Here is a 24,772-nt window from a genome sequence, read left to right on the forward strand (position 1 = left end):
AATAAATTAATCATTTATTCACAACATAAGCTTGCTTCTTGTTCCCCTGCTTCCTTTGCCTCAACTCCTTCCTGACCCCAACTTGACAATAAGTAAGATGAAGGTAAGGTGGATCAGATGTTGCGGTGGGTCACAGGGATACTTTTAGAAGAAATCACAATTTTAAAAATAAATTAATCATTTACACACAACATAAACTTGTTTCTTGTTCTTCTGTTTCATTTGCCTCAACTCCTTCTTGACCTCAACATGGCAATAAGTAAGACCAAGGTAAGGCGGATCGAGCGTTGGGGTGGGTCACAAAGATACCTCTAAGAGAAATCACAATTTTAAAAATAAATTAATCAATTACTCACAAAATAAGCTTGCTCCTTGTTCTTCTGCTTTCTTTTCCTCAGTTCCTTCCCGACTCCAACTTGGCAATACGTAAGACCAAGGTAAGGCGGAACAGGCGTTGGGGTGGGTCATGGGGGATACCTCTAGAAGAAATCACAATTTTAAAAATAAATTAATCATTTACTCACTACATAAGATTGCTTCTTGTTCCTCTGCTTTCTTTGCCTCAACTCCTTCCTGACCCCAACTTGGCAATAAGTAAGACCAAGATAAGGCAGATCGAGCATTGAGATGGGTCATAGGGATGCCTTTAGAAGAAATAACAACTTTAAAAATAAATTAATCATTTACTCACAATCTAAGCTTGCTTCTTGTTTCTCTACTTCCTTTGTTTCAACACCTGTCTGACCCCAACTAGGCAATAAATTTACTAAGGTAAAACAGATCGGGTGTTGGGGTGGGTCATGGGGATACCTCTACAAAAAATCACAATTATAAAAATAAATTAATCATTTACTCACAACATAAGCTTGCTTTTTGTTTCTTTGCTTCTTTTACCTCATCTCCTTCTTGACCCCAACTTGGCAATAAGTAAGACCAAGGTAAGGTAGATCGAGAGTTGTGGTGGATTGCGAAAATACCTCTAGAAAAAATCACAATTTTAAAAATAAATTAATCAATTACTCACAACATAAGCTTGCTTTTGTTCTTCTATTTTTTCTTTTGCCTCAGCTCCTTCTTAACCCCAACTTAGCAATAAGTAAGACCAAGGTAAGGCGGATCAAGAATTGAAGTGGATCGCGAAGATACCTCTAAAAGAAATAATAATTTTAAAAATAAATTAATAAATTACTCACAACATAAGCTTGCTTCTTGTTCCTCGGCATTCTTTGTCTCAGCTCCTCCCTAACCCCAACTTGTCCATAACTAAGACCTAGGTAAAGAGGATCGGGCGTTGGGGTGGGTCGCGGGGGATACCTCTAGAAGAAATCAAATTTTTTTAAAAAAAATTAATCATTTATTAACAACATAAGCTTGTTTCTTGTTATTCTACTTTCTTTGCTTCAGCTCCTTGTTGACCTCAATTTGACAATAAATAAGACCAAAGTAAAGAGATCTGACGTTAGGGTGGGTCGTGGGAATACCTCTACAAGAAATCATAATTTTAAAAATAAATTAATCATTTACTCACAACATAAGCTTGATTCTTGTTTCTCTGCTTCTTTTGCCTCGGCTCCTTCCTGACCCCAACTTGACAATAAGTAAGACCAAGGTAAGGCGGATCGGGCGTTGGGGTGGGTCACGGGGATATCTTTAGAAGAAATCACAATTTTAAAAATAAATTAATCATTTACTAACAACATAAGTTTGTTTCTTGTTCCTCTGTTTCCTTTGCCTCAACTCCTTCCTGACCTTAACTTGACAATAAGTAAGACCAAGGTAAGATAGATTGAGCATTGGGGTGGACCGCGAAGATACCTTTATAATAAATCACAATTTTAAAAATAAATTAATCAATTACTCACAACATAAGCTTGTTTCTTGTTCTTCTGTTTCATTTGCTTCAGCTCCTTCCTGACCCCAACTTGGCAATAAGTAAGACCAAGGTAAGGCGGATCGGGCGTTGGGGTGAGTTGCGGAGGATACCTCTAAAATAAATCACAATTTTAAAAATAAATTAATCATTTACTCACAACATAATCTTGCTTCTTGTTCCTCTGCTTTCTTTGTCTCAACTCCTTTTTGACCTCAACTTGACAATAAGTTAGACCAAGGTAAGATGGATCGGGCATTAAGATGGGTTGTAGGGATGCCTCTAAAATAAATCACAATTTTAAAAATAAATTAATCATTTACTCACAACATAAGATTATTTTTTGTTTCCCTGCTTCCTTTGTTTCAACACCTTTTTGATCCCAACTAAGCAATAAATAAGATCAAGGTAAGGTAGATTGGGTGTTGGGGTGGGTCGTTGGGATACCTCTACAAGAAATCACAATTTTAAAAATAAATTAATCATTACTCACAATATTAGCTTGTTTCTTGTTTCTCTGCTTCTTTTGCCTCAACTCCTTCCTGACCCCAACTTAGCAATAAGTAAGACCAAGGTAAGGCCGATCAAGCATTGGTGTGGGTCGCGGGGATACCTTTAGAAGAAATCACAATTTTAAAAATAAATTTAATCATTTACTTACAACATAAACTTGTTTCTTGTTTTTTTTTGTTTTTTGTTTTGTCTCAACTCCTTCCTGACCCCAACTTGGCAAAAAGTAAGACCAAGGTAAGGCGGATCGAGCGTTGGGGTGGATCGCAAAAATACCTTTACAAAAAATCACAATTTAAAAATAAATTAATCAATTAATCACAACATAAACTTACTTTTTGTTCCTTTTGCTTTTTATTTTGTCTTAGCTTTTTACTGACCTGAATTTGGCAATAAGTAAGACCAAGGTAAGGCGAATTGGGCGTTGGGGTGGGTCGTGGGGGACACCTATAGAAGAAATCACAATTTTAAAAATATATTAATCATTTACTCACAACATAAGCTTGCTTCTTGTTATTCTGCTTTCTTTGCCTCAACTCTTTTTTTAACCCAATTTGACAATAAATAAAATTAAGGTAAGGAGGATCAGGCATTGAGATGGGTCGTAGGGACCTCTAAAAGAAATCACAATTTTAAAAATAAATTAATCATTTACTCACAATATAAGCTTGCTTTTTGCTCCTCTGTTTTTTTTTGTCTCAACTCTTTGTTGACCCCAATTTGACAATAAATAAGACCAAAATAAAACAGATCGAGCGTTGGGGTGGGGTCGTGGGGATACCTCTAGAAAAAATCACAATTTTTAAAATAAATAAATTATTTACTCACAACATAAACCCGCTTCTTGTTGCTCTATTTCTTTTGCTTCAGCTCCTTGCTGACCCCAACTTGGCAATAAGTAAGACCAAGGTAAGACGGATCAGACGTTGGGGTGGGTCGCGAGGATACTTATAGAAGAAATCACAATTTTAAAAATAAATTAATCATCACTCACAACATAAGCTTGTTTCTTGTTCCTCTACTTCCTTTGCCTCAACTCTTTATTGACCCCAACTTGGCAATAAACAAAACCAAGGTAACGCGGATCAAGCGTTGGGGTGTATCGCGAAGATACGTTTAGAAGAAATCACAATTTTAAAAATAAATTAATTAATTACTCACAACATAAGGTTGCTTCTTGTTCCTCTATTTCCTTTGCCTCAGCTCCTTCCTGACCCCAATTTGACAATAAGTAAGACCAAGGTAAGGTGGATCGGGCATTGGGGTGGGTTGTGGGGGATACCTCTAAAAGAAATCACAATTTTAAAAATAAATTAATCATTTATTCACAACATAAGTTTGCTTTTTGTTCCTCTACTTTTCTTTGTTTCAGCTTTTTTTTGATCCCAATTTGACAACAAATAAGACCAAGGTAAGGCGGAACGGGTGTTGAGATGGGTCGTATGAATGCCTTTAGAAGAAATCACAATTTTAAAAATAAATTAATCATTTACTCACAACATAAGCTTGCTTCTTGTTTCTCTGTTTCTTTTGCCCCAGCTCCTTCCTGACCCCAACTTGGCAATAAGTAAGACCAAGGTAAGGCGGATCGAGCGTTCGGGTGGATCACGAAGATACCTTTAATAGAAATTACAATTTTAAAAATAAATTAATCAATTACTCACAACATAAGTTTTCTTTGTGTTCGTCTGTTTCATTTGCCTTAGCTCCTTCTTGACCCCAACTTGGCAATAAGTAAGACCAAGGTAAGGCAGATTGAGTGTTGTGGTGGATCGTGAAAATACCTCTAGAAAAAATCACAATTTTAAAAATAAATTAATCATTTACTCACAACATAAGCTTGCTTCTTGTTCATCTGCTTTCTTTGCTTAGACCAAGGTAAGGCAGATTGAGAGTTGTGGTGGATCGCGAAAATACCTCTAGAAAAAATCACAATTTTAAAAATAAATTAATCATTTACTCACAACATAAGCCTGCTTCTTGTTCATCTGCTTTCTTTGCCTCAACTTCTTGACCCCAACTTGATAATAAGTTAGACCAAGGTAAGGCAGATCGGGCATTGAGATGGGTCATAGGGATGCCTCTTCAATAAATCACAATTTTAAAAATAAATTAATCATTTACTCACAACATAAGCTTGCTTCTTGTTCATCTGCTTTCTTTGCCTCAACTCTTTCTTGTCCCCAACTTGACAATAAGTTAGACCAAAGTAAGATAGATCAGGCATTGAGATGGGTCGTAGGGATGCTTTTACAATAAATCACAATTTTAAAAATAAATTAATCATTACTTACAACATAAGATTGTTTTTTGTTTCCCTGCTTCCTTTGTTGCAACACCTTTTTGCTCCCAACTAGGCAATAAATAAGACCAAGGTAAGATAGATTGGGTGTTAGGGTGGGTCGTGGGGATACCTCTACAAGAAATCACAATTTTAAAAATAAATTAATCAATTACTCACAACATAACCTTGTTTCTTGTTTCACTTTTTTTTTTGCCTCAGCTCTTTCTTGACCGCAATTTAGCAATAAGTAAGACTAAGGTAAGATGGATCAGACGTTGAGGTGGGTCGCGGGGATACCTTTAGAAGAAATCGCAATTTTAAAAATAAATTAATCATTTACTCACAACATAAACTTGTTTCTTGTTCCTTCTGCTTCCTTTGCCTCAACTCCTTCCTGACCTCAACTTGGCAATAAGTAAGACCAAGGTAAGACGGATCAAGCATTGAGATCGTGAAAATACCTCAAGAAGAAATCACAATTTTAAAAATAAATTAATCAATTACTCACAACATAAGATTGATTTTGTTCTTCTGTTTTTTTTTTTGCCTCAACTCCTTCTTGACCCAAACTTGACAATAAGTAAGACCAAGGTAAGGCGGCTTAGGCATTGGGGTGGGTCTGTTAGTTTATTGTAACTTAGTGACGAAAATAAATAAGGATTAGAATCCTTATAGGGCTGGGCCCTTCTTCTTGATGTAACGTGGAGACTCAATTGGGTCCTATTCCCTTGTAGTGTGTGACCCTTAAATAGGGAAGATCAATTAAGGTAACGTGTGAAGGTTAAATATTAAATATGGGCGCCAAAATATGCGGTCGACCCCAAAGGAAAACTTGCACGTTAGAAATCATATATAACAAAGTCATTTGCCATTCAATACACACACAAAACAACGAAAAATGATATCTGCTTTAAAATGCGAAAGTTGTTACTGAACTTGGCGAATCTGTTCAAGGAGATTATAGTGAATATTGTTGTTGTTGATAGCAAGTCCTTCAAGGTGCAGATCTGATACTTTGTTGCTGTTGATAGCAAGTTCTTCAAGGTGCAGATTTGATATAGACCCGAAACAAATATATTCACTTGAAAGGGAAAACTTATTCCCTGTAGAAGTGAGAACCTAGTGCAAACCTGTTCATGATAAAGAAGCATATTAGATTTATGCAAGTGTGCAGAATACAGATCTCAAATCTGAGTTGTAGCTAAGTACCCGTTGTTACTTTTTGGAATTGAATGCGTAATCAGACCTGTGGGTCTTTATTGCTGGGTTTTTCCTCTTAGGAGGTTTTCCCATGGTATTTGCATGTCATGTTTCATTATTGTTCATCTTTATGTTTATGCCTAATTCTGAAAGTCACTAAACTAAACAACAAATCAATTAAGATTCAGTTTCTGAGTTTTTCATTAAATCTGAAAGTCTAATTTCAATAGGGTTACGAGGGATACCTATAGAAGAAATCACAATTTTAAAAATAAATTAATCATTTATTCACAACATAAGTTTGTTTTTTGTTCCTTTGCTTTCTTTTCCTCAACTCCTTGCTGATCCCAATTTGATAATAAATAAGACCAAAGTAAATCAGATTAGGCGTTGGGGTGGGTCGTGGGGATACCTCTACAAGAAATCACAATTTTAAAAATAAATTAATCATTTACTCACAACATAATCCCGCTTCTTGTTTCTCTGCTTCTTTTGCCTCAGCTCCTTGCTGACCCCAACTTGGTAATAAGTAAGACCAAGGTAAGGCGGATCAGGCGTTGGGGTGGGTCGCGGGGATACCTATAGAAGAAATCACAATTTTAAAAATAAATTAATCATCACTCACAACGTAAGTTTATTTCTTGTGCCTCCCAATGAGACAGAATGTCGAGAGCCATACTCTATCAACGCGATCTCTAAAGTTCCATAAGTCCAAAAAATTGTCAAACTTTGACAGAATGTTTCTCACAATCTAGGTCATGTGAGGCTCAGCTACAATTTTCTATCTCGATTTTTGACGACTTAGAGCCATTTTCAAATGGTAGCGTTTATTTATTTGGTGCAAAAACTGTCAGTTACATGCAATGCAAAGTTACAAGATAGGCTAGATTTGATTCTGTTGATCGTGGAAATAAAACATTATCACGAGCACATCTAGGTAGGAAGGTTTACGTTAAGCATGTTCATGTTGTGCCTCCCAACGAGCTGAAACATCGAGAGCCATACCCTACCGGTGGGATCTCTCAACTGCCCTGAGTCCAAAAAATTTTCAAACTTTGACAGATCGTTTCTCACAATCCAGGATGCATATGATTTATTTGTTTGAACCTATAAGGTCAAGTGAAGCTCATCTACAATTAGCTATCTCATTTTTTGACAACTCGGAGCCATTTTCAAATGGTAGCATTTTTTTGGTTGATGTAAAAACTGTCAGTTGCATGCAATGCAAAGTTGCAAGATGGGCTAGATTTGATTTCATTCATCATGGGCACAAACTAGCATCACGAGTGCATCTAAGTGGGTAGGTTTATGCTAGGAATTCTCCTATTGAGCCTCCCAATGAGCTGGAACATCGAGAGATATACCCTACCGGTGTGATCACTCAAGTGCCCTGAGTCCAAAAAAATGTCAAACTTTGACGAACTGTTTCTCCAGAATCCAGGATGCATATGATTTATCTGTTTGAACCTATAGGGTCACGTGAGGCTTATCTACAATGACCTATTTCGGTTTTTGACAACTTGGAGCCATTTTCAAATGGTAGAATTTTTTCACCTAGTGCAAAAATCGTCAGTTGCATGCAATGCAAAGTTGTAAGATAAGTTAGATTTGATTCTATTGATTTTGGACACAAACTAGCATCATGAGCGCATCTGAGTAGATAGGTTTATGCTAAGCATTCTCCTGTTGTGCCTCCCAACGAGCTGGAACATCGAGAGCCATACCCTATCAATGCGATCTCTCAAGTGCTTCGAGTCCAAAAAAATGTCAAACTTTGATAGACTGTGTAGTCACATAAATCTGTCCATTTTAATTAAATGAATATTTCGTATTTATTTGATTAAAAATCCACTAGCCATCAGTTAATTAAATTAATATTTAATTAATTCATCTCCAAACATTCTTCTATTAATTAAATAAATTATTCAATTTATTTTAATTAATTCATTAAATCCAATTCGAATCAATTAAATAAATAAAATCAATTTATTTAATTAATTCCCCTTTTCCTCTTTTAAATAAATTAAATAAAACATTTATTTAAATCATTATCCCCACCCCACTTGCATTTTCCTACAAATGCAACTTGCACATATTTATTGAAATAAATGAATTTTTATTTTAAATAAAATCCTATTTTCCCTCACCCACCAAATCCACTTGCAAAATCTAATCCCCTTCTAGATTCTTCTAACCCCTTCCTAATTAGCCTAATCCATCCCCTAAATATTGTCACATTCCTAAGCAAAATGGAGTCACTTCTCAAAGTCTAAAAGTCTTTGATAACCATTAAAGGCTTTCAACCTTCAACCACCAAAATCCTTAAAGTATTTGAAAACCATTGAAGGCTTCCAACTTTCAACCACTTAATCCCCAAAGTCTCCAATAACCATTAATGGTTAACTCAACCCTCCCACATGGTTAAAACATTTGTTTTGACTCAACCTCTACCCAACCCAAGGGTCTCATCAAGCCTTCAATGCTTTGACCATGATTATCTCTTAATCATTTGCACAAAGGTTTATCCTTGGATTAATTCCTAATTCAGTGGGTAATCCTAATTTAGGCTTGACCCTTAGCCTTTAGATAACCATGTTAATGCCTCCAACCTCTTCTTTCAACCCAACCTTATGTTGACATTTGTCACCATTTCATTGGTGCCATTTATGCACATGGATCCCCAACTTTCAAGCTAGACCCTTGATTAAACCTTTCAATCCTGGCCATCCATTGCTCCATTTTTCCTATAAATAGAGCCCATTCCTTCATAATCCAGATCCTGAAAACTTGTAAGCATTTAGACTATAGACATTTTAGAGAGCATTTAGCATAGCATAACTAAATCTTGTCTTTTTGGTTAAAATACATCATTCTAGCATAAAAATAGCTTTTCATTTCATATTTGGAGCTATTCTACAAATCTCAATCCTCCATAAGCATCCATAGTGCAAAAAGCTGCTGAGAGCTACACTATTTTGGAACTTGGAGAGGAGAGGAACAAGGGAGAAGAAGCTAAGGCCATGCTAAGAGGCAATTGGAGATGTCTCATGAACTTTGTTTTACTTATTTGATATATTAGCATGTCTCTTTGTGTCTCTTTTGGAATGCCTTCATGTGTTTGGTTTTAGATTGACTAACACTAATGTCTTGTGTGTTTTTGTGTTCTTTGATCTTAAACTAACCTTGTGCCATTTAGGAGGGCATCATTTGGTGAACCCGACGTGAATCGAACACGCAACCTTCTGATTATTTTTTTTGAAAATTAACATTTTGCTTGTTGAAACTGCCACACAGGTCGCGCTTCGGCGCTAATGAACACGTTTTAGCGCTATCGAAACAATTTCTTTTAGCACTATTGACCCTAAGATAGCGCTATCGAAAAGGTTTTAGCGCTATTGACAACATTCCAACGCTTTTGTCACAGTTCTGGCGCTATTGAAACAATTCTGGCGCTTTTGACTTCTCGGGTTTTTCTTTTCTTTCAGCGCTACGGTGCGAATTAGCGCTTCTGCGAGTGCAGACTAGCGCTATTGTATAAATTAGCGCTTCTGTCTAAAAAGCAGAATAGCGCTATTGCGATAGAGCGTTGTCCAAGTCGCTTTGTAACTAAAAAATTGAGTGTTTTAGGCTTGTGGAAGCCTCCCTTGAGCATTAGTTTTTATTAACTTGTTTTTTTCTTTGTGCAGGTTAACAACCCAACAAAAAATCACAAAATTTTCATTTAGTGCTTAAAAAAAACTTAAAAACACAACAATTTTTTTTTTTTTTCATTGCTTTCTAGTTAGGCCTCATTTTCTTTTTGGTACTTAAAATTAACAAATTTGATTTCATTGCATCAATTGGGACCTAAAATTTACAATCCACACTTCAAAAATTTGGTGCAGTAAAAAGAACAATCCACTTGTTTGGATTTTTGGCAAAAACAAATTTTCCTTCAAGCAAAACGTGTTTTTCATTAAGTTGACCAGGATTTCCAAAATCTAGATTACAAAACACATTGCCTTTGAAGTTAAAAAGAACACCATGGCTGTTGGAGCAACATCTCCAAATACTTAGATCACATTGCAATGATGGATTAAAAAGAACAAGTGAATTTGGTGTTTGGCACGCTTGTGCACAAAGGTCAGTCGAGTGGTCCTACCTCTAACACACACTATCCTCTCCCTTGGCTCTCGTGGTCCTAGGTGTAAGAGAAAAGTGTTAGTAACACTCAAAATTTTATTTTTTTAAGAGAGGCCTGCCAAGGGATCGATACTCTTGGGAACGACCTCGAGCGGTAAATCCTTCGAGCCGCTATAGAAATCAGGTGAGAGCGAAAGCTGTAGCCTTGGGTATAGCTGTTCCTACAGTGTAACTGGCCGAAAGGACAAATGGGCCCCACCACCAGTTACAAGGCTCTTAAGTGAGTCACTGCAGAATGAACTTATGTCCAAAGCCATCGAACATGACTAAACACCTTTAAGTAGTAGCCCACCCGTTCTATTGATTGAGGATATTTGAGATATAATTTAGTGCAAGAGCATAGAAGGTTTTGCTCCCAAGATACTCACCATACATATTTCCTTGAGTAGAAACATAGCTTTTTGAAAAGTCACTTGTGGCTTGATAAAAGTGGTAACTCCCCCATCATAGGGATCATCTATTTGTTATGCTCGTGCAAGACTTAGTATATCACATCCTTACCTGCCACGATGGGATTCATAAGGTATGTAGTACCAAAGTCGAAGAAATATCAAGATGTGGGCTAAATTTATCACAACTGGCCATTTGACCATAGGGATAAAAAGTGTTTGAAGTGTGTTCGTTTTACAGACCTAGTGCAAATTGAGCCGACTTCAGGCTTTGGAACTACACCTTAAAATAAATCTAAAGGAAGGGTCAAAAACAAGTCCAAGAATTGGGTTGATCTAGACCCATACTCATTTGTGCCTCAAAGGCAACATTCTTGTGTTTGTGTGCTTGCTTTGTTTTCTTGTCAAAGAAAAATCAGAAAATCAATCCCAAAAACAAAGTATTCATCCAACATTTCTCAAAAACAAACAAAAATACCAAAAACAAAAGTGCAAACAACAAAGAGACAAATTTTATGACCATTCTTCACATCTTGCGAAAGAAGAAGTGTCATTAGAATATCACCTTGAAAAGGAGACCACTAAGCTCAAAGGCTTTAATCAAAAGAAGGAAATTCTTCTATCTCAATAGACAAATCTTTGTCTCACATAGAGTCTTTCTACATCACATGCGTCTATACCTTCAAGGTAAAACAAACGAGTTTGATTCAGAATCATTGAACCGCAGAGCTTTTATGCAATATAGAGCTCTGAGTTATCACAAAAATCAAGGAGGAAAGATTAATCCCAATTTCTTCCCAAACATCTGTATCACCTACAACACAGCTCGAGAAGTGCCACCAACGCCTGAAAGGGAAGAGGTAGAGTTTGTTCCATTTGTAACACAAAGTTTTTATTGAAGTTGAAAACAAAGCATCCATCATCTCATTCATACATCATTACTCCATCATCAATCCGTCCCAACTCTCAAAAACATTAAGAAGTTCTTGTCCCAAGATTCCTTTTTTAGATATTACTTGAAATCAAAAACACATCACATCACTTTTTTAGATTGTTTCTACATCTAGGATAAGCTCATCCTAAGAGACACATCTACGCAGGTTAAAACTAGTTCATGAGTGAATCTTCTCATTACTAGGTAGTCAAAATCTGTAACACATCTCAGATTTCTCTACACCTTATCACATCCAAAAATCATCAAAACAAACAAGCAATTCAAAAAAGGAATTCTGGTTACATCTACCTTAAAAGTGCTAGAGATCCCCATACAACACAATCCACTAATCATCAATCTTTCATCAACAACTCATCATCATCTTCAATCAACTTCAATACAAACTTACAAACAAAATGGCTCAAACCCGATCGCGATCAAGGCAACGAGAAATAGAAATTGAGGAAGAAGAGGACAACCTCAATGAATTTCAAGAAGCACTTGGAGGAACTGTAACTGATGAAAACCCAAGTACTCCCACTCCTTCAACAATCGAAAGGGCTCAGCATAACCCTCACTTCAACAGATTATTTGATGAAATACTAAGGAGCAATGCGGATGCTCACTTCTTAAAACTCGCTCAAGAAGGAGCCAAACTCCCCTCGGACTTTGATCTTGCCCAATTAAGACAAGCATCAGAAAGACAAAGTCGCCATGAGGAGGAAAGAGGTAGAAATCACATCAGATATAATATTCCTCGAGGTAACCCACCACCTCCCCCTCCAAATGAAATGGAGATGTTGCGGCAACAAGTCGAGAATCTCGCCCAACAACTTCATAGTGGTGTTAAGACCAATCAATTCTCACTTAATTACATCTGTCCCTATCCTTTTGATAGGAATCTTTGTATGCCACCCTTTCCACGTGGGTTCGAAACACCCAAATTTGAAAAATATAGAGGAAAGGGGGATCCCCATGATCATGTCCGAGAATTTCATTCTGCTTGTCTTGAGGTGGCATATGAAGACACATACCTAATGCGCCTTTTTCCCCAAAGCTTGGGAGGAACAACTACATCATGGTTTTCCCGACTACCAGGTGGCATTAGAACATTTGAGGAACTCATCCAGAAGTTCCTATCTCATTACTCTTATAATATTGAACGCGACATCACCATGGCTGATCTGTGCAATACCAAACAAAAACCAGGTGAATTATTCTTAGTATTCCTGCAACGATGGCGCCAAATGTCTAGCAGACATTCTCTTCAGTTACCTGAACGAGAACTAGTGGAAATTTTCATTTCCAACTTAAACGAAGAAATGGAATTTCACTTGGATGTCAAAGACACAGACTCTTTTAACGATATGATCACCAAGGGTATAAAATGTGAAAGGGCACTCATCAAGAAAGGACTCATCAAAATCTTTAATGAACCAAAAGATGCTCCTCGCCCGCGCTTCAATAGTGATAAACCAAACTTCTGGAACAAGAATAAGAATATCGTCAATGATGGGGTTGTGGATGCTCGAACAATCCAAAATGCACAACCTGTGGTGCGATTTGCAGGACAAAATCCTCCACCTCAAAATAACACAAATATTCCTTCCAATCAAGGTCGCATCACATCTCATGATGAACCAAGGCCTCGTCCACAAAAACAAAAATGCACATACACTCCCTTAGGGGAACCCATTGAAACAGTGATGCGACAACTCATTTCTCAGAATTTGATCACTCTACCTAAGTTATCCAACTATGAGCCTCAAGTCAAACCAGCATGGTGGAGAGATATTGAACACTGTGAGTTCCATCAAGGAAGAGGACACAAGACAAGTAATTGTCACCGATTGAAAGATCTCATTCAAGATCTTATTGATCGAGGAGAAATTGAGATTGAAGGACATGACCCAAAAACAACAAATAATGATCATCTGATGTTCAAAAATCCACTTCCATCACAAGATTAAAGGGGTCCTTCCACTTCCAGGCGAGGCACCGATTCCACTGACTATATGCAGGCTGCGTATAACTACACTGTAAATCACCTATATGATGCCAGTGAACAAATTGCAACTATAACCTTCAAAAATCCCACCTCAAATTGCAATGTTGTTACGCGTCGCGGCAAAGTCACCATCAAGGCAGCTCCATAGGGCACCACCTTTATCCCAAAGCAATACAATCTTGTGGAACAATTAGATAAAATGCCTGCACTCATATCCATTTTAGAGCTATTACGCCTATCGCCATCTCATAAAACAATCTTGGATCAAGCACTCCAAGAGGCGTCAGTCCCTGCAAACCTTAATACGGACCAGTTTCAAGCCATGGTTGGAAATTTAAAGTCATCACCTTGTCTCACTTTTTCTGAAAGTGACAACTCTTCCTTCCAACAACCTCATAACGCTTCGCTACACATTGAAGGCTTTATTAACCAACACAAGATCAAGCGAGTCTTGATAGATAATGGAGCAGGCCTAAACATTTGCACACTAAAATTGGTCACAGCATTGGGATATGCAATAGAATCAGTGGATCCTCACAAGAAGATCACCATCAAGGCCTATGATGATGCAGAGCGTTCATCCAAAGGAGCTGTGGTACTACCAATCCGGGTTGGCCCTGTGGTAAAGCACATAATTTGTCAGGTTCTGGACTTTCCTCTGCCATATAATCTATTATTAGGGAGACCTTGGATACATGCCATGCAAGCTATTCCATCTACCTACCATCAATGTATCAAGTTCCCACATAATGGTGCAGAGATCACAATCCTGGGCGATGCAAATCCCTTTGCTTTTTGCCATAATATCAGCCATCAACCAGAGATTACGGTTCCTAATAATAGGAAAGCCATTTCCTCCACATCATATGTAAATCCCGCCTCTCTTGCCAGTTCGAACACCCCTATACCCAAGCAAGAAAATCTTAAGATGAAAGTCGCAGAGGAAGGTCCCGGGGAATATAACTTGAGTCAGCTCTTTTGTGTGGGACAAATGCCCACTTCTCCTAGAACACATGGTAAACCACAATAGTTACTCCAGCAACCACTAATCACGCCTGCATGTGCCTTGACGCCTTTCATCCTTGGAAAGAGTCAAGAGGAAGAGACACAAGACGAGGACCTAGCGGAATGGATCTATAAAGATCCCATCACCACTGACAAACCGCAAGTTACACTTCCTACGGAACAATATGGTAAAGGCCTCCTCATTATGCAAAGAATGGGGTATGATGGTCAGAGTGCTTTGGGATCCTGCCAACAAGGACGACATGAACCTCTATTACCAGAGTTCAAACCCAAAGGTAATACAGGCCTAGGCTTTGAAAAAGAAGTCCTTCCTAAACTCAGATTCAAAGGAAAACCCAGCAAACCATTTTTCCCACCTACTGCAAAGAGGACACCTTTTATAATCAAAGCACCATCAAGCACTAGCCCCACCGCCCCATCAAGGCTCACGACTCCGCCGCAACCCTCACCAGTGCCAAACATCCCACCAATCGAACCAGTAATCCCATCAGCAAAACCATTTGTAGCAGCAACTATATTGGAACCCGCAGCAGCATCTATGGCACCAGCCGTTCCAACAGAAGCCACTAAATCAACACTGCTGATACTTCCAGTAACCAAACCTTTAAATCCCATCACGGTTCCTGCAGCACCAATCACCTCAAAGGTACATAAACCAATCACACCTGCAGTATTCAACTCCAGCGACATCCCAGTATGGTATAGCAATCGGATGTTGGAAAGTGATTCAGAGACCGACTCACATGAGTGGGAATTTGATTCTGTACAGCTTAACACTTCAGATGAGGAAGACACATCACCACCTCCACCACGCAAAGACATCCTTATTTATGGAGAAGCATAGATAAAGACCACTTGGGTACCTGAGCTGGAAACATCTTCCATAGACCCTACGTCTCATCCTACGCCTGATTTTGACAGGGAGAGTACCATCAATGACCTTCACCACACTGTCTTAACCCTCACTGATACATCTCCCGCACTTAACTTAATCGATGAAGTAATGCCCATTATCCACCCTGAACTTATCGAATGGAACCAACCAAATCCCCCATGTCTTGACCTCTTCCAAAACGATGAGGCTATCATTGACTTTTTGGAATTAAGGGATAATCTACCAAGCGGGGATCACAAAGCTGGATTCGCCATTGAACTTAATAGCGCAGCATACTTCGGGGCGGATGCCAAACCCTTCAGCTACAAAAATATAACAATAAAACATGGATCTTCCAGTGAAAACCACACTGTGGCGCTGTTTGATCCGACAAAAGTAAAAAGAAAGAGCGTATCCAACGGTGAAAACCTCTCTGAGGCCCTTGAGGATGAAGGGTTTGACATTCTCCCTGCTAGTACACAACATGAACGATCAACAATTCTTATTGAGGAGACCAAAGAATACAATGTGGGGACTCCTAAAAATCCTCATATTATACATCTGGCATCTCTTCTCACTCTAGAGGAATAGCTTCAATTCATAGAGTTCTTCCAGCAACGTCAGATCAACTTTGCATGGTCATATGCAGACATGCCTGGGCTGGATCCTGATTTAGTCATGCATCATCTCACAGTAGCAAAAGGAGCCAAACCTGTCAAGCAGAAGCTTCGTAAGATGCATCCTCAGATTGCCGTGCTAGTCAAAATAGAACTCAAGAAACTCCTGGATGTTGGTTTCATTAGACCAATTGATTATGCAGAATGGATCTCCAACATTGTGCCAGTTGGAAAACCAAAAGGGGGCATCCACATTTGTACAGACTTTAGAGATCTGAATAAGGCATGTCCTAAGGATGACTTCCCCCTACCAAATATCGACATCATAGTGGATTTGACAGCAGGACATGCCATGCTTTCAGTCATGGATGGCTTTTCAGGATACAATCAAATACAGATCGCACCAGAGGACCAACATAAGACAGCCTTCACATGTCCATGGGGCACCTACTGCTGGAATGTAATGCCTTTTGGTCTAAAGAATGCAGGAGCGACCTATCAAAGAGCAATGACCACCATCTTCCATGACATGATGCATACTATGATGGAAAATTATGTGGATGATTTACTAGCAAAATCACTTACTAGAGAAGGACATCTTCACATCTTAGATAAAATCTTTGATAGACTGGAACAATACCATGTTCAACTCAACCCAAAGAAATGTGTCTTCGGAGTGACCTTCGGGAAGCTTCTAGGATACATTGTCTCAAGCAAAGGCATTGAGGTCGATCCAGCAAAGGTTAAGGCAATAATGGACATGCCACCACCAAAGAATATCAGTCAGCTAAGGACACTACAAGGGCGGCTTCAATCCATCCGCAGATTCATTGCACAATTGGCTGATAAGTGTCACCCATTCACACACCTGCTACACAAAAACATCCGCTTTCAGTGGGATGACAAATGCCAACAAGCATTTCAGGCACTCAAAGACTATCTCATGAATCCACCATTGCTGATGCCACCAAATTCCAGTAGACCGTTGTTACTTTATATCTCAGCAACAAGTACAGCACTGGGTGTACTACTGGCACAACATAATGCAGAAGGCAAAGAGTGTGCTGTATACTACATCTCTCGCACACTGGTTGGCTATGAACTCAATTACACACCTATTGAGCGAGCTTGCCTAGCAGTAAGCCTAGCAGCCACTAAATTGCGGCACTATCTGTTGACACACAAGGTACAACTCATCGCAAAGATTGATCCACTCAAATACTTACTTAGCAAAGCAGCATTGACAGGTCGCTTGGCCAAATGGGTGATGATTCTAAGTAAATTTGACATTGAGTATGTGGACCGTAAGGCTATGAAAGGTCAAGTTATTGCAGATCAGTTGGCCGATGCACCACTCATAGGCGATCATCCTCAAGAGATATTCATGATCACAGAAGCACAGCCATGGAAACTATATTTTGATGGTTCATACACTAGGCACGGCTCGGGGGCAGGCATTCTGTTTATCACACCTCAAGGTGATAGCATCCTGAAGTCTTACAGACTCACATTTCCCTGCACAAACAACATAGCAAAATATGAGGCTTTGATCACGGGACTCAGATTAGCCATACAATGGAAATTACAAGAACTAAAAGTATATGGCGACTCGCAACTAGTCATTTGACAAGCAACTGATGAGTATCAGACCAAAGATGATAAACTCATGCCATACAAGAAAATGGTGGACAAGCTAAAGACATCATTCACTACTATCACTTTTGAGCAGATCCCAAGAGATCAGAATCGAGCTGCTGACGCTATGGCTACCATCGCATCTCTCCTAGATCTTCCGCAGAATTCAACATGCTACAAGTTCTTGGTAGAACAGCTTTGGATCCCCGCTTATGATATCCCCGAATCTAAAATGATAGGTCGCCTTGTTGGTTCTGAATCCCCATGGTATGGTGAATTCTACACCTATCTCCATGATCACACCCTTCCTCCTAACCAATCAAATAACCAATGTAAAACCTTCATTCGCCAAACTGCTCGATATACCATTATTGCCGAAACCCTATACCGACGTAGTCTTGATGGTACTCTCCTTCGATGTCTGGAACAAGATGAGATAACAAAGGCTTTGGAAGCGGTACATGAAGGAATTTGCGGGACTCACTCAAGTGGTCCATCAATAGCCAAGAAACTCATGCGAGCTGGATACTATTGGCCATCTATGGAAAAGGATTCCTACTACTTTGTCAGGAAATGCAAGAAATGTCAAGTTCATGGTGACTTGATACATGCACCAGCACAAGAACTGCAACCAATCACAACACCATGGCCTTTTTGTCAATGGGGCCTTGACCTTGTGGGTAAGATTCACCCATCTTCATCCAATGGCCATAAATTTATCATTACCGCCATTGAATATTTCACCAAGTGGATCGAAGCTGTTCCACTTACCCAAGTCACCGGCAAGCAGATCGCCTCATTCATCCTCAACTACATCATCTGCCGGTATGGTGTGCCCATGTCCATTGTCACAGATAACGGTCTTCCTTTCAAAAATCAGGATGTCCGTGAGCTTTGTGAGAAATTTCATATCCAACATCGCTTTTCCACCCCCTATTACCCACAAGGCAATGGTCAGGCTGAAGCATCCAATAAAAACATATTGAGAATACTAAAGAGGACAGTCAATGATGTCGGTCGTGATTGGCATGTTCAATTGAATCCAGCATTATGGGCATATCGAACTAGCATTCGAACCCCTACAGGTGCAACTCCTTATTCATTGGTCTATGGTGCAGAAGCTATCTTACCTATTGAGGTCAAGATACCATCCTTACGGGTTTCATTGCACAATCTCATCGATGATGAAGCATACAGAGTATCCCGTCTTCAGGACTTGGAGTTACTTGATGAAAAGTGACAAGCTGCATACAACCATCTCAAAGCCTATCAGCAGCGCATGAGCAGAAGCTACAATCACCGAGTTAGATCTCGTACATTTGAGGTAGGTGATCTTGTTCTTCGAGAGAATCCTCGCAACCAACCAAACAAAGAACATCAAGGCAAGTTTGAATCAAACTGGCTAGGCCCATATGTTGTCACTGCTGTATTCGGGTCCGAGGCATATCAGTTGGCTACTTCAGAAGGAGAACCGCTTGCAGATCCAATCAATAGCATGCACCTCAAAAGGTTTTATACCTAAGGTATACAGAGCATCAGGCTCCCCTACATATCAGAAAATATCAAAAACATTCAGAAAATGTCCTAAAGAAAATACAAGAACATTCAAAAAAAGTAAAGAAAAATCATGCATCCAAACAGTGAACAACCACTCCGGTGGCACCTTGGGTAAGTGCGATGGTGAAAACCTGGTAAACAGGCGCCACTCGTAAAGGCAATGGCTCCAGTATCTTTCAGACTCGTTGCGATCACATTCATGCACACACACATCCATCCAAAGTCATGGCTTATTATTTGATCTGCAATTAAGAAAGTACTCCATGCGTTTAGTATCCCACCTTTTCATAGTCAGGTCTACAAACTGGGGGCAATACCCTTACCCTAGTGATGGAAGTGGATTCTACATTGTCTTATGTGTCATTACGCTCTTCATTCAGGCAATCATCAGAAAATATCAAAAACATTCAAAAATGTCTCGCAAAATCCAAAAACATTCAAAAATGACTCTCAAACTACCAAAAACATCCAAAAATGTTTCACAAAATCCAAAAAACATCGGAAAACCCATCAAAAATCACACAAAAACATGGCAACACCTTGTACATAGTCATCCGATCAGATACCAAATAAACATTAACAACACTACTCACACACTGACCATTTACCAATCAAACCAAACAACATCAACACTCAAAACTGTCTTTAAAACAAGGATGCATCCTTCCTTACCAAAACAAAGACAAGATGACATTTTCTTTGACAAGAAAATTCTGTTAGGCTATCAAATACTTGGTTGATTTGTGAGTACAATCGTTTGTTTATCTGTATCAGCATCTTTTAGCATTGTTTTGTATCGTTTGTGCATTATTTCCGATGAAGTTCTGGGGCATGTACTAATGGTGTCTACGTGGGAAGTTCACTAAGCTATGTGATCATAGACAAAAATGTAGTCATAGATCACTACGGCTTGCTGACTACAGCGTATACCTCGACCATATGGACATAAACCATTACCAAGGATCCTTATTCTTTATTCTTTATGTATATATACTGTTTGGTTGCAGGTACAAAGCTCATTCTTTGATTCCTCTTCCTCCAAATTGGATAAAGGTTTTTATTTCTTAGTATGGTATGCACTTGTCTCAGGATCTGATCAGCCTAAGATCAAGGAGGACGATCCAAGTCATGCACGAAAGGAGATAATCCTTGTCTGTTCCACAAACAATACTCTGGTCGACTTGACCCTTATATCAAGTCGTTTGTATTAACTTGCTATATTAAAATCCATGAAAGAAATACTCAGGTCATCTTGAATCATTGTGTCAAGATGCTTGTATTCTCTTCCAACATTTTAAAGCTCAATGATGAAAATAGAGCACTATGGATCGTCATTTCACCTCATCTGTTTATATCTTGCATTCCGTTGCATATCACCCATCCATTCATTCATATGTAGGATTTACATGCAAAAATGACTAATAAAAGCTGGTCTTGGATACAAATCACGACCGAGTACTTTGATACGTCATCAATGCATCACGCAAAGTCTTACAAAACCTTGCATTCCTCATGGTCATATCATCATTACATTTAGGTGCATCTTGCATTACGTCCATTCATGTCATTTTTAACTTAAACATTGCATATAGTTCATTGTTGACATTAGTTTTCATTAAAATCATTTGCATCATTGCATCAATCATAAATAATTAGATTCATTCGTGGGATTAACTTGTCTTTGTTTGTTTTAAAATCATTTACTAAGCATTTCATCCAGTATAAATTATCCATTATCATTTTATTAAACTTTTCATCATTTATCATTTGCATTCATTTCTTTATCGTTAAAAGATGCATACATTCATAAATTAAAACATTGCATTCATTCATCCAGTTATTCAAGTATTTTCTTATGCTCATTGTAAGATTCATTCACATTGCATTCATTATCATTACATAAAGGTGCAGTTATTATACCCATAAGCTATCGTATCATCCCATTATCATTTGTACTTACAAACATATTTAAAAGCATTTAGATTCATAAGTCCATTTGTTCACAACATTGGTTCACACCATCTCATATATCCATTTTACATATGCATTCATTTAAAACACATTATCATATAAACACTTGTACTTTACATTTGTTTATCCGTATGCATTCATTCTACACATTATCAAATAAACATTTGTACTTTACATTTTGTTTATCCATATTACATTCATTTACCACATTATCAAATAAACATTTGTACTTTACATTTTGTTTCTCCATATTACATTCATCTAAAAACACATCTAGATGCATATCCATACATAAAATCATTCATCTAACCATTGCATTAACATCGTCACATAAATCATCTTATCATTGCATTGCAATAGGAAACATCAAAAAATCTTGTTCATGCATCAAGCATAAGCATATATCCTCATCATGGCATTCCATACATAAAGCATTACATCAAAAATCAAAAACAAATCATACACATCTACACCTGCATTCATATGTCAGTATCCAACATCATAAAAACATGCATAAAAGAAACATCTCATCAAATGCATCCATGTACACATATCCATCTAAAGCAATAACTCATAATCATGCATAAACATCCATACATCATCACATGCATATCATCACAATATCGGATCCCCTCATATATATCATCTCATATATTAGAGTACAATGAAGTCTACAAAAATCGGCTACCAAGAGCCATCCAAGATACAGTCCAAAAATAGACAAAGATACAATACATATATGCAAAAATGCTCTCTCAAATGCCGCTCTGGCCAGATGCTGTACCACCACCACCTCTACCTACTCCACCACTGGTACCGGCCCCACCTGATCCATCTCTCCGTGGAGGCCTCATCGAACCCCCACTCCCTCCTGCATCCCCTGATCTCTCCTGCCGTAGAGGACCCATCACACCCCCACTGCTCTGCATCCTCTGTGATCGCTCGGATCTGGCCTGCCGCATCTGTGAGTAGCTGAGAGCTCGCTGGCTAATCAGCACCACCTGCTCATATAACCCCCGCCAGTACTCTATCTCCGCCTGAGCTCGTCGCATCTCCCTCATAATCTCCCCTGAAGGCCCCTGTGCACCAGTCCGCACTCTCTCCTGCAGCTCCGCCAATCTCTCCACCGTAGTATCTCTCTCCCGCAGCACTACTGTTAGCTCTGACTCACGTGCAAATAGCTGCACATCCCTAACTGCTACCTCCTCCTCTAATCTCTCTACCCGGGTCTGCAAATAACCAATCATATGATCCCGCAGATCCCCAGTAGCTCCCTCCCCCATGTCCATGGCTGCCGCACCTGTATCACCCCCTCCAATAGGTCCCTCCCCTGCACCACCCTCTCCTGCACCTGTATCCATCGGGATCTCTCTCTCCATCCCCCTCCCACTCAGCTGCACTCCTCCCTGCATCAAAGGTCCCTGTGATATCTGAAGAGGTAGTCCACCTCTCCCTCTCCGCTGCCTCGGCATCCCCAAACCTCCTCCACCTCCTCCACCACCTCCTCCTCCTCCTCCTCCACCTCCACCTCCTCATCCATCTCCTCCTCCTCCTCCTCCTCCTCCTCCTCCTCCTCCTCCTCCTCCTCCTCGGCCTCTTGCTCTCCATCCTCGTCCCCTCTCATCCTCAAAAGATGGGATCGGCTCAGCTGGGTCTGATATCCGTAGGATCGGGTGCGCCGCCCAATACTGTGTATACTCTGCTGTCACACCTGCATCAACGACCCTCGATTGTAAGTCCCATGGCCTCGCCTGCAGTGTCCGAAACTCTGCTAGTGCCTGATCATACGGTAGCACTGGGCCCCATGCATACCGCTCTCGGATCACTCATGCATACTCCCCTGATCCGCTCGGCAGTCCCTGCTGCCGTCTAAACTGCCTCATCACCCGTCTCGGCACCTGTCTCTCTACATGATAAGAGGTCCTCCCAATGAGGAATCGGGTCATGAAGCAATAAGGTAGTGCCTCCGCATCATCCTCCCATGGCTCACACTCCAAGTATGGCCGCCAGATCACTGCATCCAGGTCATCCAATGCCCGCCGCCACCACTCTAACTTTCCCAAGTGGGCTGACTCATCACGCCACTATACATAAACATATATGGCTGGTCCACGGCTCGGAATCTGAGACTCACTGGTCGAGTCACTAGTAAGTGCTCCCATGCCCATACATGCAGTAGCGTCATGCCCACTGCAAGAGAACCTCTCCCCCGGTACACTACCTCGTGTAGCTCCTGATACATGTGCGCTAACACGCACGACCCCCAGGCAAATCGGGTCCCCTCCGTTATCATCATCTCTATAACCTGTCCCCATCCCACTGCCAATCCATGTGACAGCCTGTCTGGACACAAAAGTCCTCCCATGATCCCTGACAACACTGCTGGAAGGGGCTCATATAGTGCTGCTATATCCTCCCATGCGATCGAGCCATCATCAATGTATACATCCTCCTCAAAAATCCTCTGACAAGACATCATCCCCCAGGATCTATCATATGTCACCAGCTCCCCCCGAATCAGAATCCGAAGGATACGCCACACGTCCTCCAAAGTCACCATCATCTCTCCCTGGGCTAGATGAAATGTGCACGTCTCACTAATGCATCGCTCTGCCAAGGCTGTAATCAGGCCGTGATTCATCCAAATCATGGGCATGTGCATCACCTCGTACAACCCAATCGCTGCTATACAATCAATCTCTATCTGCGTCAACCAGTCCCGCAACCCCTGTGTCGCAGGGTGGCGCTCGCGTAACTGCAACACGCACAGATCCTCCTGCACATTGACATTCATCAAATCACCATCAGTTGTTTTGTTATCAAACTTTTTTAAGTTTAAACCTAGACTATCATCAGATACTTTGATCAAGTATCTTTGGGTCTCAACAGGTAAGCAATCATGGCCGCCTAGACTTCAACAGGCATTTATCCTAACAAATGACCTAAGTTTCATCGGGCTGCTATGGTTCAAAACAACTCCCACTTCACCTCGCCATCCATCAATCATTACGCATCAGGAGATTTATTTTGTCCGAAACTGGGGCATCTTGTTATCTTAAGGCAAAAGCGCTATTTTATCTTCAATTGCGCTAAATATACACAATAGCGCTACAACCACAGCAAAAGCGCTCAAAAAGCTCTACAATAGCACTACAAAAACAAAAGCGCTACACCCGCTATACAATAGTGCTGTTACACATCAATAGCGCTCAATTAACCCTACCATAGCGCTACTTAATCTATAGCGCTAAAACTTGCATACACTAGTGCTAATAAATGCAAAAGCGCTCAAACCAGACCACAATAGTGCTATTGCGGCACAATAGCACTAATTCATGGAGCAAAAGCGCTAAAACCATAGTTCCAGCACTCTTGCTCCGACTTAACTTTGACTCAGCTAAAAACCTATCAAAACTGCATAAAAAGTCAGTTTTTGAATTTACGTACCGCTGGTCCGTAGTCGGCTGGGCGCTGGAACCGGCGGACTCGCTCAAATCTATGCTCGGTGATCAGAATCAGCATCTTCACTCCTCCTTGCTCCTCCAAATGTCACTGTCAGAGCTCTCATTTTCAACTGGTCGCGGTCACAAATAATTCTATTTTCACCCCTTTCACCCCATTTATACCCCTCGCCGTCACCGTAACTTCGCCCCGCTCATCGCCGTGGTCCCTGTGAACTTCCCGAGCCCCCCATTTCTCCATATTTCCCCCGATT

This window comes from Cryptomeria japonica, chromosome 4 (assembly GCF_030272615.1).
Source record: "Cryptomeria japonica chromosome 4, Sugi_1.0, whole genome shotgun sequence".
Classification (NCBI taxonomy): domain Eukaryota; kingdom Viridiplantae; phylum Streptophyta; class Pinopsida; order Cupressales; family Cupressaceae; genus Cryptomeria; species Cryptomeria japonica.